Source organism: Ailuropoda melanoleuca, chromosome 9 (assembly GCF_002007445.2).
Source record: "Ailuropoda melanoleuca isolate Jingjing chromosome 9, ASM200744v2, whole genome shotgun sequence".
Classification (NCBI taxonomy): Eukaryota; Metazoa; Chordata; class Mammalia; order Carnivora; family Ursidae; genus Ailuropoda; species Ailuropoda melanoleuca.
This window is the reverse complement of record NC_048226.1, coordinates 76121856-76136231: the sequence shown is the minus strand read 5'-3', so window position 1 is coordinate 76136231 and position 14376 is coordinate 76121856.

Here is a 14376-nt window from a genome sequence, read left to right as displayed (position 1 = left end):
GGGGGGGTAATCAGAAGGGGGAATGAAACATGAGAGACTATGGACTATGAGAAACAAACTGAAGACTTCAGAGGGGAGGGGGTTGGGGGAATGGGATAGACTGGTGATGGGTAGTAAGGAGGGAACGTATTGCATGGTGCACTGGGTGTTATACGCAACTAATGAAGCATCGAACTTTCCATCGGAATCCGGGGATGTACTGTATGGTGACTAACATAATATAATAATAAAAAAATAAAATAAAATAAAAAAATAAAATAAAAAAGAAGCCAAGCCAGGATTTGAATCCGCAGAACCTATGTTTATCCCCAAAGCCACGGTTACTAACCCTCATACTACAGACAAAACAAAACAAAAAACCTAATAAAAGAAGAAACAATTACTATGTTGCAAGCACTATATTAAGTGCTTTATGTCTTATCACAGACACTACTCATTGCAACCCTATTATGTAAGCACCACTGAATATTAAATGAAGACACAAAGACTTCGTTTAATGCACCCAAAGACACATGACTGGTAAGTAGGGAAATTAAGATTTGAACTCAAGTTAAGACAGAACAATTGTAGGCTATATCAATAATGTGACAAATTTAAAGAAAATTTTTAAGGAGAATATAAATATTTATTTGTATACGATATCTATACGTATCTACATACGTATCTATATACCATATCTGTAACGGTCATTCATTTATTCAAAAAGCAAACACTATGGGCTTATTAAAGGCTGATCTCTAGAGTAGGGGCAGAGAACAAGATAGAAAACTGGAAACACTCCTCTTTAAAATGGATTTTGGTCTCCTGCTGAAAAGGACACACATATGAATAGGCGCCAGCTCCGGTGGGATAAAACCCAGAGGGCCACGGAACAGTAAAAGGAGGCTCACTTAGCCTAGATTCAGCAGAGGGAATACCTAGGCTGAAAACTAAGACACATAAGAGTCAGGTGGAACTGGAAGCAGGAAGCACACTTGTACATGGAGTGTGGAGGCCTAGATCCAGAGAACAGGACTCCCTCTCAGAAGTAGGGCTAATTTAGGATGGCTACAGAAAAAAGTGTGAGGGATGAAACGAAAGAGAACTCTGGATCCTAAAACACTCTGTGAGCTATGATAAGGAACTGAGAAAACATCCTGAGAGGAACCAAGAGCCCCTGAAGGGCTTTAAGCAGGAGAATGACATAAGCAAATGCACCACTCTGGCTGGTAGGTGGAGAGTGCGTCGGAAACAATCGGAGTTAGGCCAGCAATGCATCATAATTGAATATAATCCTACAGGCACAGTTAGTCTTCAGTAACATAACAAGTTAGTGTAGCTTGAGAAAATGACCCAAGAAAAGGGGAAATTAATTTACAACACAGTCAAGGTTGAAATATGCATTTAGAAAATCATAATAGCTAATAAACAGAGTAATAAAGATGCAGTTTCTAATACTTTCTACTTGATTTACTACCTACACATTTATTTGAGATCTGTGATATGATATAATGCTCATAAGGAAAAGCAGCTTGGTATTTTTTGCATTTTATTATACTCCCTGTTTTCCCACAATGACTTAAGATTGTTTAAGCAGATTAAAAAATCAGACAAAAGAAAAATAAAGTTCAGAAAAATAAAGTAGACCTATGTTAGAGACAGCTTACTTAAGTTAGGCTGCATTCACAACCTGGTTCCAATATTTCCTAATTATGTGACTTTGGACAATATTTATCCTCTTTGTACCTCAGTTTCTCCATCTGTAAAATAAGGGTAATTAATAACTATACCTATGTCATAGGGTTATTGTGAGAATGAAATGGGATAACCCACATAAAGTACCTTTATATGATAACTAGCTAATAGTAAGCACTATAGANATACTTTCTACTTGATTTACTACCTACACATTTATTTGAGATCTGTGATATGATATAATGCTCATAAGGAAAAGCAGCTTGGTATTTTTTGCATTTTATTATACTCCCTGTTTTCCCACAATGACTTAAGATTGTTTAAGCAGATTAAAAAATCAGACAAAAGAAAAATAAAGTTCAGAAAAATAAAGTAGACCTATGTTAGAGACAGCTTACTTAAGTTAGGCTGCATTCACAACCTGGTTCCAATATTTCCTAATTATGTGACTTTGGACAATATTTATCCTCTTTGTACCTCAGTTTCTCCATCTGTAAAATAAGGGTAATTAATAACTATACCTATGTCATAGGGTTATTGTGAAAATGAAATGGGATAACCCACATAAAGTACCTTTATATGATAACTAGCTAATAGTAAGCACTATAGCGCATGTGATAAATATTAATTGTTATGTTTTCAAAATATATATATGAATAAATCCTCTATATTTCAATGGCCACTAGCAACATGAATCAGTTGAAAATAATTATTCTTCTATCTGAGAAAGAAGAGAATTTTATAGCAAAGATCTTCCTAGAGAGAATGCCATGTAATGGAATAGATACCATCCTCAATGGCGTATTTGTAGCAAACTCCAACATGAGCTGTTTTAAGACTCTTTCTTATAAAGTCCATCAACATAGACCTGCAAACAGACACCAAAATAGAACTCAGTTTAAAAAAAGATTCTACACTAGACCAATTTGGCATGATCCCAATGAATATCTTGATAATGATCTGACCAAATCAGTGAATAAAATGTAGGCTATCTAGAGTAATAGACTAGATATTTTTCAGGCAAATGTCCCTAAGTATTTTTCTCAGCATTTCTAAGCATTTAAATTTTTCAAGAGCACTGAACTTGAGCATACACTGTTATAATCACTGAGCAATCTTATGTTTAAAGGCTCCTAGAGATTATCTAAACCAGGAGAAAACAAGCATTGCTGAGAAGAAGGGAAGTATCTTTGCAATGTTCTAGAAGATAGCAATAAACAAGTTCCCAAACCAGTGTGTCTATAAAAAGGCAATGTCCTCAGCTCTGACTCCAGAAATTGCAAATTTGTGTGTATAAACAAATACTTCCAAACCTGATCTTTGAAAACTGCTACACTGCACAGTAGCATATTAAAGTTTCTGGTAAATCATTGTCAGCATAATCTGCATTTATTAGTGCCAATTATGAGATAGGACCCATATTAGGGCCTGAGAATACAGTGGTGAACAGTACAGACAGGGCCACTACTCCCCTGAAGCTTCTTTTTTTTTTTTTTTAAGATTTTATTTATTTGACAGACAGAGACACAGTGAAAGAGGGAACACAAGTAGGAGGAGGGGGAGACAGAGAAGCAGGCTTCCTGCTGAGCAGGGAGCCCAATACAGGGCTCTGTCCCAGGACCCTGGGATCATGACCTGAGCCAAAGGCAGACACTTAATGACTGAGCCATCCAGGTGCCCCCTCCTGAAGCTTCCATGGCTGTGTTGTAGGGAGATGAGAAGGTATTAGGTATTAAAAATACTCCATTCTTCCCCATCTTGTAACTAATGTTAAATAAATAGGAGACCGGCAGCAAAAGATTAAAATGTCCAGTCTATGTGGTTACGAATGAGTGGTTGGAGAGGTCAGAAACTTTGAAGGCCATAGAAGGGAATTTAAACTTCATTTTATGTGTGATGAATGGCAAAGGAGATATAGATATATAGATATATAGATATATAGATATATATAAAGCCATATATATATATTTTAAGATTTAATTTATTTATTTGTCAGAGAGAGAGAACACAAGCAGGGGGAGCGGCAAGCACAGGAAGAAGGAGGCTCCCAGCTGATCAAGGAGCCTGATGTAAGACTTGATCCCAGGACCCCGGGATCATGCCCTGAGCCAAAAGCAGAGGCTTAACCAACTGAGCCACCCAGGAGTCCCAGGGAAGGCTTTTAATTAGGGAACCAGCACTGTGTGATTTAAATTTTTTTAATGCCATGATGCAACCTATGGGAATTCAGTAGAAATCAAGAGTGGAAGGAAGAAATCATTGAATGCATACCAAGAGTTGCTAGCTCAGACTAGAATAACAGTGAGGAAGTGGAGGGGTGTATGGATTTGAGAAAGATTTTGGAGAGAAAACAAAGCTCTTTAATTTTTTTAATGCAAACACATTTGACAAAGAGCATATTTTTTGCAAAATACCTATTAACAACCCAAAAGGGTTCCAGAAGTAATGTTAATAGGAATGGCTCATCCGAAACTACATCCTTGACCATCAAAAACAAGTAGGAAGGACTGTCCTTGCAAACACACTACTCCACAGACTCATCAATAATAAATGGCTTATTCCTAAAATTAGAATTTAGGTGGCCCCAATTTCACTTCAAACCCCATTTGGTTAAAAATATGGGAAGGTTGGGTGAGGGAAGGATCCCCAGACACCTAAGTTCTATGGAGAGCGAAAACAGAGCCAACAGAAGGCAAAACAAGAAAAAAGGAGCAAATATTGTTCAGGGCGCACTGAGGCACAGTATCAAGTAATAAATAAGATACACTGGATGGTTCCATAGGAACGAGCGGCTGAGCGTGCCAGGTGTGCAGTAATCAGAAACCAACTGGCTCTTTTTGTGTCTAAGAATTAATTTTAAAGGAAAGCAGATTCTGTAATAGGGACTGAAATCAGGAGGAAAATCGTTGCCTTTTGTGTGTATAATGTGCTCCAGGGAAAAAGAACTATTGAGAATTTACTTTTTTTTTTTTTGGTCAAACATACAAATTGCAGCACTAAATAGGAATAATACCTTCATGAATTAAGCCCAGGAAAGGAAAAATCATAATAAAATCTTTATGATTTTAAAAAGATTTTACATGTGATCTCACTGAATCCTCAAATTTTCCAGTGCCCATAAACATATCAAGCCTTTGCCACCAAAGGAAGGTTGAATGTCCCAACTGACAGACTCATTGGTCTGTCTTTTTCTCTTTACCCGCCTGAGGGAAAGTGCTCCCATCCTATCTGTTTCACAGACAGATAGTTACTTAGATGAACTCTCTAAAAATGCTGTTTCTTAGTCACCTAATTGTGTCATCCCATTTAAGATTCCACCTTCTAACCATGGCAGCTGCCCATTTTGTTCGGTTGTGGTCCTCCAGTGAATACACAAAACCTTTGCCAGGTAATCATTGCCCCCTTTCGGTCAGTTTTTAAAGACTTTTCTGATTCAACTACCTAAGCTGTGCCTCACAGCAGATTTCTGGACAAATGCCAGAGAACAAAATGCACTGAGTTTCCAGTTCTGCCTCACCAATGAAAAATTTTAACTGTGTGTTATAATCCCAGACTACACTAAAACCAATCATTCTAAATGGTTATTGGTATCTTTGAGCCACAAAATGCACCTCCATTCAATTTTTCCTAAATCACTATTAAAGTGAAGGCAAATGAACACCAACAGTCACCAAAATTGTGATTAATTAAAATTAAATATATATATATATCTCAAAACAATGTTGCCATGTCTTAAAAGTTTCAAAAATAAGTCAATCTCTGACAAAAATTATTTTATTTTCAATTTGACATTTTATAAAAGATAGAGAAGATACACAACATATTGGATATTGTTATGGATTTTGTAACGTGTGTGTTAACTCACATATCATTGTCATCTTCCTAAATTAAAACATCTCCAAAACTTCCACTGACTGTGAATCACTCCAAATTAATTCACAACTCAAGAAATATCTGTCATACAAGTCCTTTAATGTTCTCTATGAAAAAAAAATCAATTCAAATGTGTTGCTCTCATCAGGCATAACATATGCCCATTAATGAAAGTATTTGGAAGAAAAAAAATATGGCAAAATTAAATAAATGGAAACTGTAAATTAGTATAGGGAAAGCCTACATTTGCAAATATATCACATTCCAATGAAAGATATTCAATCTGAATGTGTTAATTTTATGCATCATTGACTTAAAGAAACATAATTATATAAGTCGTAGAGAATTCTAATGTCCAAATTCAATGTTTGGCCACTAGACCTCTAGGAATCTTATAGGATTATTATACATACAATATGTATTTTATTAAACAAAGTCCAAGGTTTGGAATATTCTGAGTGAACAGTATCAAAAATATCTAAAGGATACTTAATTAATTATGTGCAGTCCATTTTGCTATTTCTACATGCAGACTGTTTTCTCACATGTGAGGGAGTCAATTAATAAACTGGCTTATTAAAGGGAAAAACAGATTGATGAGGTATAAGGAAGTGAATAGAAAAGTACTGCAAAGACATTCTGGAAACAGCAACTCTTATTTCCAACTTTGGAGGTAAAATGATTATCTGGAAGCTAGCAAGGAAATCATTTTGGGTATTCTGTCCTTGAGAAGGCTAACCAAAGGTATTAAAAAAAGTAAGTTCAGCTTTTTTTATGGATTCTTCCGGAAACCTTGCCAGTTCAGTTGTGGAGCATACATGACAGGCTGTTTTTGTGGTGTGTGCCAACATGCATCCATAAGGACCTGCACCATCTTTACAGTTATGACAAGATAACAATATTATTTTGTTGTACATTTTAAATAAATGCATGTATATTTATATATTTAGTTCTGTTTAACGTGCCATCCTTATGCAATGGTAGTATAAAAAACGATCACAAGTTCAAACATATGTGCATATTTCATATAATGATAATAGTATTGTTTGTATTTCTGGTCCATGACATTTTGTGCAGTCAGCTCAAGGCATCCATCTGGAGGATCATGGGAAGACTAGATAGTTCATGTTGTGTCTGTTATTAGAGACCATGATTAGGCTGTGAAGCCTCCTTCCCTAGGTTCTGAGAAATTTGTATCTACAGCAGTGTTTCTCATGAGAACATGACTAACACTTCTGGAAGAGCGATTCTTTACTGCCTGTACATTAAAGGATACTTAGCATGTTTGGATCCTAGGTAGTAATTGTCAATAATACTCTCCAACCATAGTGACAGGTAAAAACAACATCCCCTCCACCACCATGACCACATTTCCAAATGTTTCTTTAAGAAGGAAGTACAAACACTGAGAACCAATGACTTAAACTTGAGGGGGGAAATATGAATAATTATAAAGAAAAAAGGTGGGGAGAGTGGTGCCTGGGTGGCTCAGTCAATTAAGTGTGTGCTTTCAGCTCGGGTTGTAATCCTGGGACCCTGGGATCCAGCCGTACATCAGGCTCCCTGCATCAGGCTTCTCCCTCTCTTCTGCCTGCTGCTACCCCTGCTTTTGTGCTCTCTCTCTATCTGTAAAATGAATAAATAAATAAAATATTAAAAAAAAACAGAGAAGGAAAGATAGCAACATCAAGTGGATTGTCTTTAGGGTTCCTGTATCCCCCATAAACACAAATACATATTGATGTCAAACCCCTGCACATCCAGGAGAGGCATTTAGAAGCTTCTAGGAGGTGTAAGAAAGCCCAGGAACATATGCATTAACACTTTGCCGTTCATTTTAAAAGTGAGAAGCTGCAAGCTCTAAGAGGAGCTTCTACTTGGGGCAAGATACTGCGGAAGAAATAATAGATTATAGGTAGAGAGCTCAGACGTAGCTCAGACGTAGCTCCACGTCCTGCTGGGGAGAGATAGAGATAGAAGGCTGAAGGGGACTCATTAACCATTTATAATCTGAGCTAAAGGAAAGAGATAAAGGAGGAGGAACTTAGAGACCAGAAGTAAATGGCCCAACAAGGGCCTTTTGCTGTTCACACTCATGTATAACCCAGCAGTCATTAGTCCAGGAAGCCCTTCTCCTAGCAATGATGATCCAGTTAAGTTTTCATTTAAACTGCAGAGGAGAATCTCATCATCCTGGGCCATATCTTGCCCCTCGAGAGTGAGGCATAAATGGCACCCAAAAAAGACTATTACACTAAAAAATTGTAAATTATTACATTATATTAAATTTACTTGATTAAACTAAAAAGTAAAGTTTAACTGATATCCCATAGTTGGAGCCAAAATTAATGACATTTTCTCTGCATATCTGAAAACACATAAACATTCATATGATCACATGTGTGTGTGTGCACGTGTGTGTGTGTGTATAAATTTTATGTTTAGGGTATGTGTGTGCTTATCCCATACAGTATATATTAGCTACAGGAAATTTTTTTAAGAAACCTTGCAAAACAAAATATAAAAGTCCTGTACTTCTTTGTATAATTCTCAAACATGTAAGCATAAGTTCTGTGTTTAAGTTGTCAAAATACGTATATTCCTTATATCAATGGTTTTTAAAAAATGAAATATCCCTGAGATTTTATGAGACCTTTTAGGAGTTCTTGATCTGAAGTATTATTTTCATAATACCAGAGCTATTTGTATTTTCCACTGCATCCACATTTGCACAAATAGTATAAAAGCAATGGTGGGTAAAGCTGCCCTTGTTTTTAGCACACAGCAAAGCAGCGACACCAGTCTGTACTAGCTGTCATCATACTCTTCACATATTTGAAGGGATAAAAAAAGTCAGTTTAACAATACCCTTGATGAAAAATAATGAAATTTACTGATTTAGCTAAAATATTAACTTTATTAAATCTTATCATGGGTACATGTCTCCTTAATGTCTTATTTAACCAAATGAGAAGGGTCCTGAAGCTGTCTGTAGCACACTTTAGTACCATGGTTGTCTCAAGGAAAAGCACATGCGTAATTATTCTGAATTATAAGTTGCACTAGCCTCTTTTTCCCATGGATCACCATTTTTACTTGAAAACATGACTTCAGGACAAACTATGCAGCTGTTTATGAATAATTTCTTAAAAATGAATGGATGGATCCTGTTACTGTCGAGGAAAGTTGACAATATTTGCTGCTGATAACAAAATTTGAGTTTCCAAGTGAAAATTAGATTTTTGGAAAACTTATTTCTCCCACCATGAGTTTATAGCTTCCCAATACTTAAAAACTTTTCTCAGTTGGTTAAGCGTCCGACTCTTGCCTTCTGCCCTTTCCCCTCCCCGCCCTCTCTCTCTCTCTCTCTAAAAAAAAAATCCAAAAACGCTTTTCTGATGAAATCGGCGCTGATGTTAACAAAAGGGATTTTTTATGATATTTAATTAAATGTGTCACTTTTTGGAGAAACCAACATTTTCCAAAATAGTAATGCATGACATAACAAAATCATGCATGGATTTTAGAAAAAATTCCAAAGGCAAGATAAGCCAATGGATTTTAATATAACTGAATATGAAAGCTCATGGATACAGTTTCAGATTTTACTTTGAAACTAACCTGTCAAGTTCTAGTATAGCTCAGAAGCATAGACAATGTTATATGCAAAAGCTGTTAAAACGCCCCTCTTTTTTCCAACTACCTATCTATTTGACATTGGATTTTCTTTATAAACTTCAAAAGAAATATCACATTGCAACAGTTTGAATGGAGAAGCCAGCCATCAAGGAGATACAAAAAGATATTAAAAAATTGTAAAATGATGTCATTATTCTCACTAATACTGTTTTGGAGAATATTTTTATTTAAAAAATTATTTTATTAACAAGTATTATGCTTATTACTATTATTTTTAAATTATTTAATAAATAAATACTTTTAATTTTTCTTGCTTTAACTTATAATATGATAAATATCAAAAGAACCCACTTCAGCAAGAGTTTGGGGTCTTCAATAATTTTTAAGACTGCAAACGTGTCTTAAGACTACTGCCTTGAGGCATGGGTCTGCCACCTTCTATCACAGCCATGTTTGAAAACCTGCAACCTTAGAAACAAGTATTTTAATCACATACCTTATCCAGCACTTATTATATAACAAAGTGATCTCCACTAATTCACTGGAGAGAGGCCCACTCATTTGGTTACTCTTACTGCCCGAGGACAGATTCTCACTCAAATAGGAGTTGAAAGTCCATCATCACTCCTTCTCCAGTGAACATGACCCCAACCGCAGGCAAGGTTTGCCCGTGTGCATAACATGAAAGAGGTCACATGACCCTCTATTGTTATCTTATTTCTACCTGTGTTCAAATACACCCAAACTTGTTTTTTATTTTACAATTAGGTGTTCAATAAATATTTTACAAAAAACTGTATTGCCAGTTGGTAATACTATCAATAGAATAAAAGTGAAGTAAGACAAAAATTAACTGCATATGGAGTCTTTTTGAAATGTTTGCTGAAAAATACTTCCGTATTTATTGAGCAATATTAAATGAGGAAACAGTTCTATATTTTTGGCTTACTTATTTTTTTAAAAAATGAAATTGAAATACCTGTTCTACACACACATGTAAGCACATACTCATCCGTAAAACTACTTGGTATTCTCAAAACTTCCATATAGTCACTAATTATCTGTTCTTGATTTTTCATCACCTTCGGCTCTCAAAAAGAAAGCATATGTGGCCTAGAGTCAGTGTAAATTTTGAATCCATTACTAAGTTGATATTTCATAAATTCATTTTAAAACCCATTTGTTTTATTTCCCTTCTCTCACAAATTATTTAATTGGGACTTATTTTCATTTCAAATACCAGAAGTGGTGTGGAATATTTCTCGCGGCTGCCATGAAAATGAAACATTCCCAGTTGCTAAAATGGATAAATTTGACCTTATAGAAATTTCAAAAAAAAACAAAAAAACAGGCCAGTACAAATTTGCTGTGCTTTGACTTCCCTCTGGATTCCCATTTGGTTTAGTTTTCCGGGAAATCTGTTTGTGGGAGAATGGAGAGGCCGGGTCTCTAACTGAGCCATCAATCAGATGCAATGGTGAAAAGGAGAAGCCATATGGCTCACTGCTATTTTTCATGTTGAAAAAATGACAAATTTTTATATTCAGTTCCCACCAATTTAATTACACTCTATAGAGAAAATATACTCTGCAACACATGCACCGATCCAAGGCTTTTTTTTTTTCAAATTAACCAAATTAATGTGTACTGACTGAAAACCCATATTTCTACTCTTTTGAACCAGCAATACAAGTATAAGCTAAACATACAGTTAAGTGTAAAAAGCAGTAATTTTGAACTCAAACAGAATTAACTTTTTCCTATTTATGTGCAATAATTTAATATATAAAATATTTATTTAAAGTAATGTTCTATGTATTCAAACTGAGATTAGAATAATAGGTATTTTATACAGGTTTATAATCCAGTCAACAAAACTACTTTGGCACAGAGTTCAGCCTCTGTGTCCTAAAAAAATTACTTCATATTTTTCTTTAATTAGACCGTGTTTAAAACGCAGGAGGATGCTATTTAAAGTATGTAACTAAGAGCCATTTTGTAAAGAAGAATTGCTTTTCTCCTTCCTTAGCTCAACTATTTTCCTTATATTGCTTCTGATTTTTCACTACTTTTCTTGCATTGTAATAACAATGTGACCCGCTGACATAGTAATCAGTGTAAACCTTATTATATCGTTAGTTCTTTATGTGTGTGTTTGTTGAATGTCTCTTCAAACATATGGTATAAATTATGTATATAATATATATTACATATTCCATCTGTATATACAATACCACTACCAGCTCTTGCAAAAGTACATTTCTACAAATATTTACTGATTGAAAAACTTTTCAATTTTGAGTTGATTTCAGAAAAAGCAAGGGAATGCAACATAAAAACCTTATAACACATAGGAAATGTGAAGATTACCTCTCTTCTAATTACAGAATGGAATTCAGGTTTACTGAGTGCCTTAATAATGGAAGAAAGCACTAAATAGAATAAGGACAAGTTTAAATGCAATTTAACTTTTAATATTAATAAATCACATATACTCGATGAAAAGCATTTTTAATGGTTCCGTATGACCCAATCTCCATCAACATAAGGGAATTTCATAGAGCTGGGTAAAAAGGATTTAATTGGAATTTTCAAATTCAATATTAGGTTCACTTAACAGCCTACAGGACCTCATGAGCAAAGCACTTGCCCTGTGTTTGCTCCATTGCTTCTAAATCTTGTTTATAAAAATTTAATTTCAGTATAATTATAGGAGTTAATCCAGTGAACAATAAGCGCCTGGTTCTACACAGTTTCTTAGTAACTCAGGAAAAATTCAACTATGTCTTTTGCCTATCATAGTGGCCTGGTGAGAAACATTTAATGGCCAAACCAAACAACTATCTTCTTCACAATGGTTAGAAGAAAAATCCAATTTATTAAAATGAAAATCACATGCAATATGTTGGTCATGCATAATAAAATATATAATCATCTCAATTATTTTAAGCATAGAATAGAAATCTCCCATATTAAATTGTTTTTAAAGAGGAGAAGAACATTTCTAACAATGATTTCTCATCATCGCATTATTTCCATATTAATGCCCCTCAAAGGCTTTGAGTCAAACAAAGTGTTCAAGTCTGTTTCTACTATCACTATGACCCTTGAGAAATTATTTAAGTTCTGTGATCCTGGGTTCCTATCTGCAAAATAATAATGATAATATTACTCTCTTCAGAGGTTTATATGAATTTACAAATGAAATGAGTAAGTTCTTAACATGGTGATATGTGACGTCCTATGTGATAGGATCACATAGTAAGTGCTTAGTAAGAGGGATCAAAAAAACATTACTAAAATATAATGCTATTAATAATAGTTACAACAGAAATAATGACACTGCACTAAATATTTACATGGATTATCTCATTTAATTTTAAAACAATACTGTAAGGTAGTAATCTTGTTACCCCTATTTTACAGATGAGGAAAAGGATATAGAGAGGGCTTAAGAAACTTGCTAATGTCACACAGCTAATAAAAGAGCAGAAATTGACTAAGTAAATGTAGCAGCTATTATCATATTATTATCCTCATCATCACCATCATCAACCCATTTGGTGATCTCTGCAGCAGACTAGGCTATAAAAATGAGTTCTTGGGTACTTCCAAAGATAATTGCCTCCTTTTGGAAGGAATCCAGAACAAGCCCACATTAAGCTAAATTCTGCATTAGAGTGGGCTGTTATACAGTTGGGAGGATTTATTCCAAGCACCTAGAAGACTCATGGAAGATGAATAGATAGAATTTGTCAGATTTTCCTTTACCTTTAAACATAACCCAATGCAATGAAAAGGACAGTGTCATTTTGTCCATACACAAAAACATTTTTAAACATCATTACAATGAGCTCATCTGGTTGTCAGTCCCTGGGAAATTAAGTACTGAGTCAAAGGTAGGCAAGCACACCTCATTTAAAATATGGTCTGCATTGCTAATGAATGATAAAAATTAAAGGGATTTTAGTGTAAAAGTATGAGTCTACCCTAAGGCAGTTTAAAATGAAAAGGCAGAGTTTACTCAAGTTTAATTCTATAAAGCTCTTTATCAATAGTATTCATTTGTTATATCTCCCCTACCTAATTATTAAAAATAAATCTAAAGTTGTAGAATTTTGGATATAAATTAATAATGAATACACATTTTTCTAAATATTTTTTCAATGACTTATGGTCATATATGTATAACCATTTTAAAGCATTCTTATAAAAGATGAGACAATGATTTCACACATCATAATACATTATTTAAGTATATTACAGAAAAACAAATACAATATTAATATAAATATATTCTCATTATTTTTTCAAAAACCTAGATGAATGTTCCATAGTTTTAATAGAATTCCTAATATGCTTCAAATGACTTTTAACTTTTATTTTCTTAACTATTATCAATAATCAGTTTTTTTCTTTCTTTCTTTCTTTCTTTCTTTTTTTTTTTTTTTTTTTTTTTTTTTTAATTTTCCCCCCCCCAAATGGGGGTGNTTTTTTTGGTAATCTCCACCCCCAACATGGGGCTTGAACTCACCACCCTGAGATCAAGAGCCACATGCTCTCCCAACTGAACCAGCCAGGGGCCCCTAATTGTTATCAATAATCAGACATTTAAAGTATGCTGTGTTTTTTTTTCCTTTTAACCCAATTATTTAAAATGACTGTTAAGAGTGCATGTTTTTCATTAATAAATTTAGAAATATTCACAAAAATTGGAAGAATTAAAGGGGTGCCTGTGTGTCTCAGTCGTTCAGCGTCTGGCTTCAGCTCAGGTCATGATCCCAGCGTTGTGGGATCGAGCCCCACATCAGGCTCCCTGCTCAGCGGGAAACCTGCTTCTCCCTCTCCCACCCACTCCCCCTGCTTGTGTTCCCTCTCTTGCTGCCTCTCTCTCTGTCAAATAAATAAATAAAATCTTTTTAAAAAAAGTTGGAAGAATTAAAAACTAGTTGTACATGGAGATTTAATATGCAAATCGATGTTTGGAAGACTTGATAAATAAAGCCAAACACTGGAGAGCATTTCCTAACAAGACTGTTAATGGAAAATCACCTGAATATAACAACTGATGACTAGAGAGAATATACCCAAAGCCATTCGAATGTTGAGTTTTCACATCTCAGTACTGTGCTGCCTCCTACGTGACAATCACATTCCTCCCATGCTTCGTAGGAATGAAATTGAAAGCAA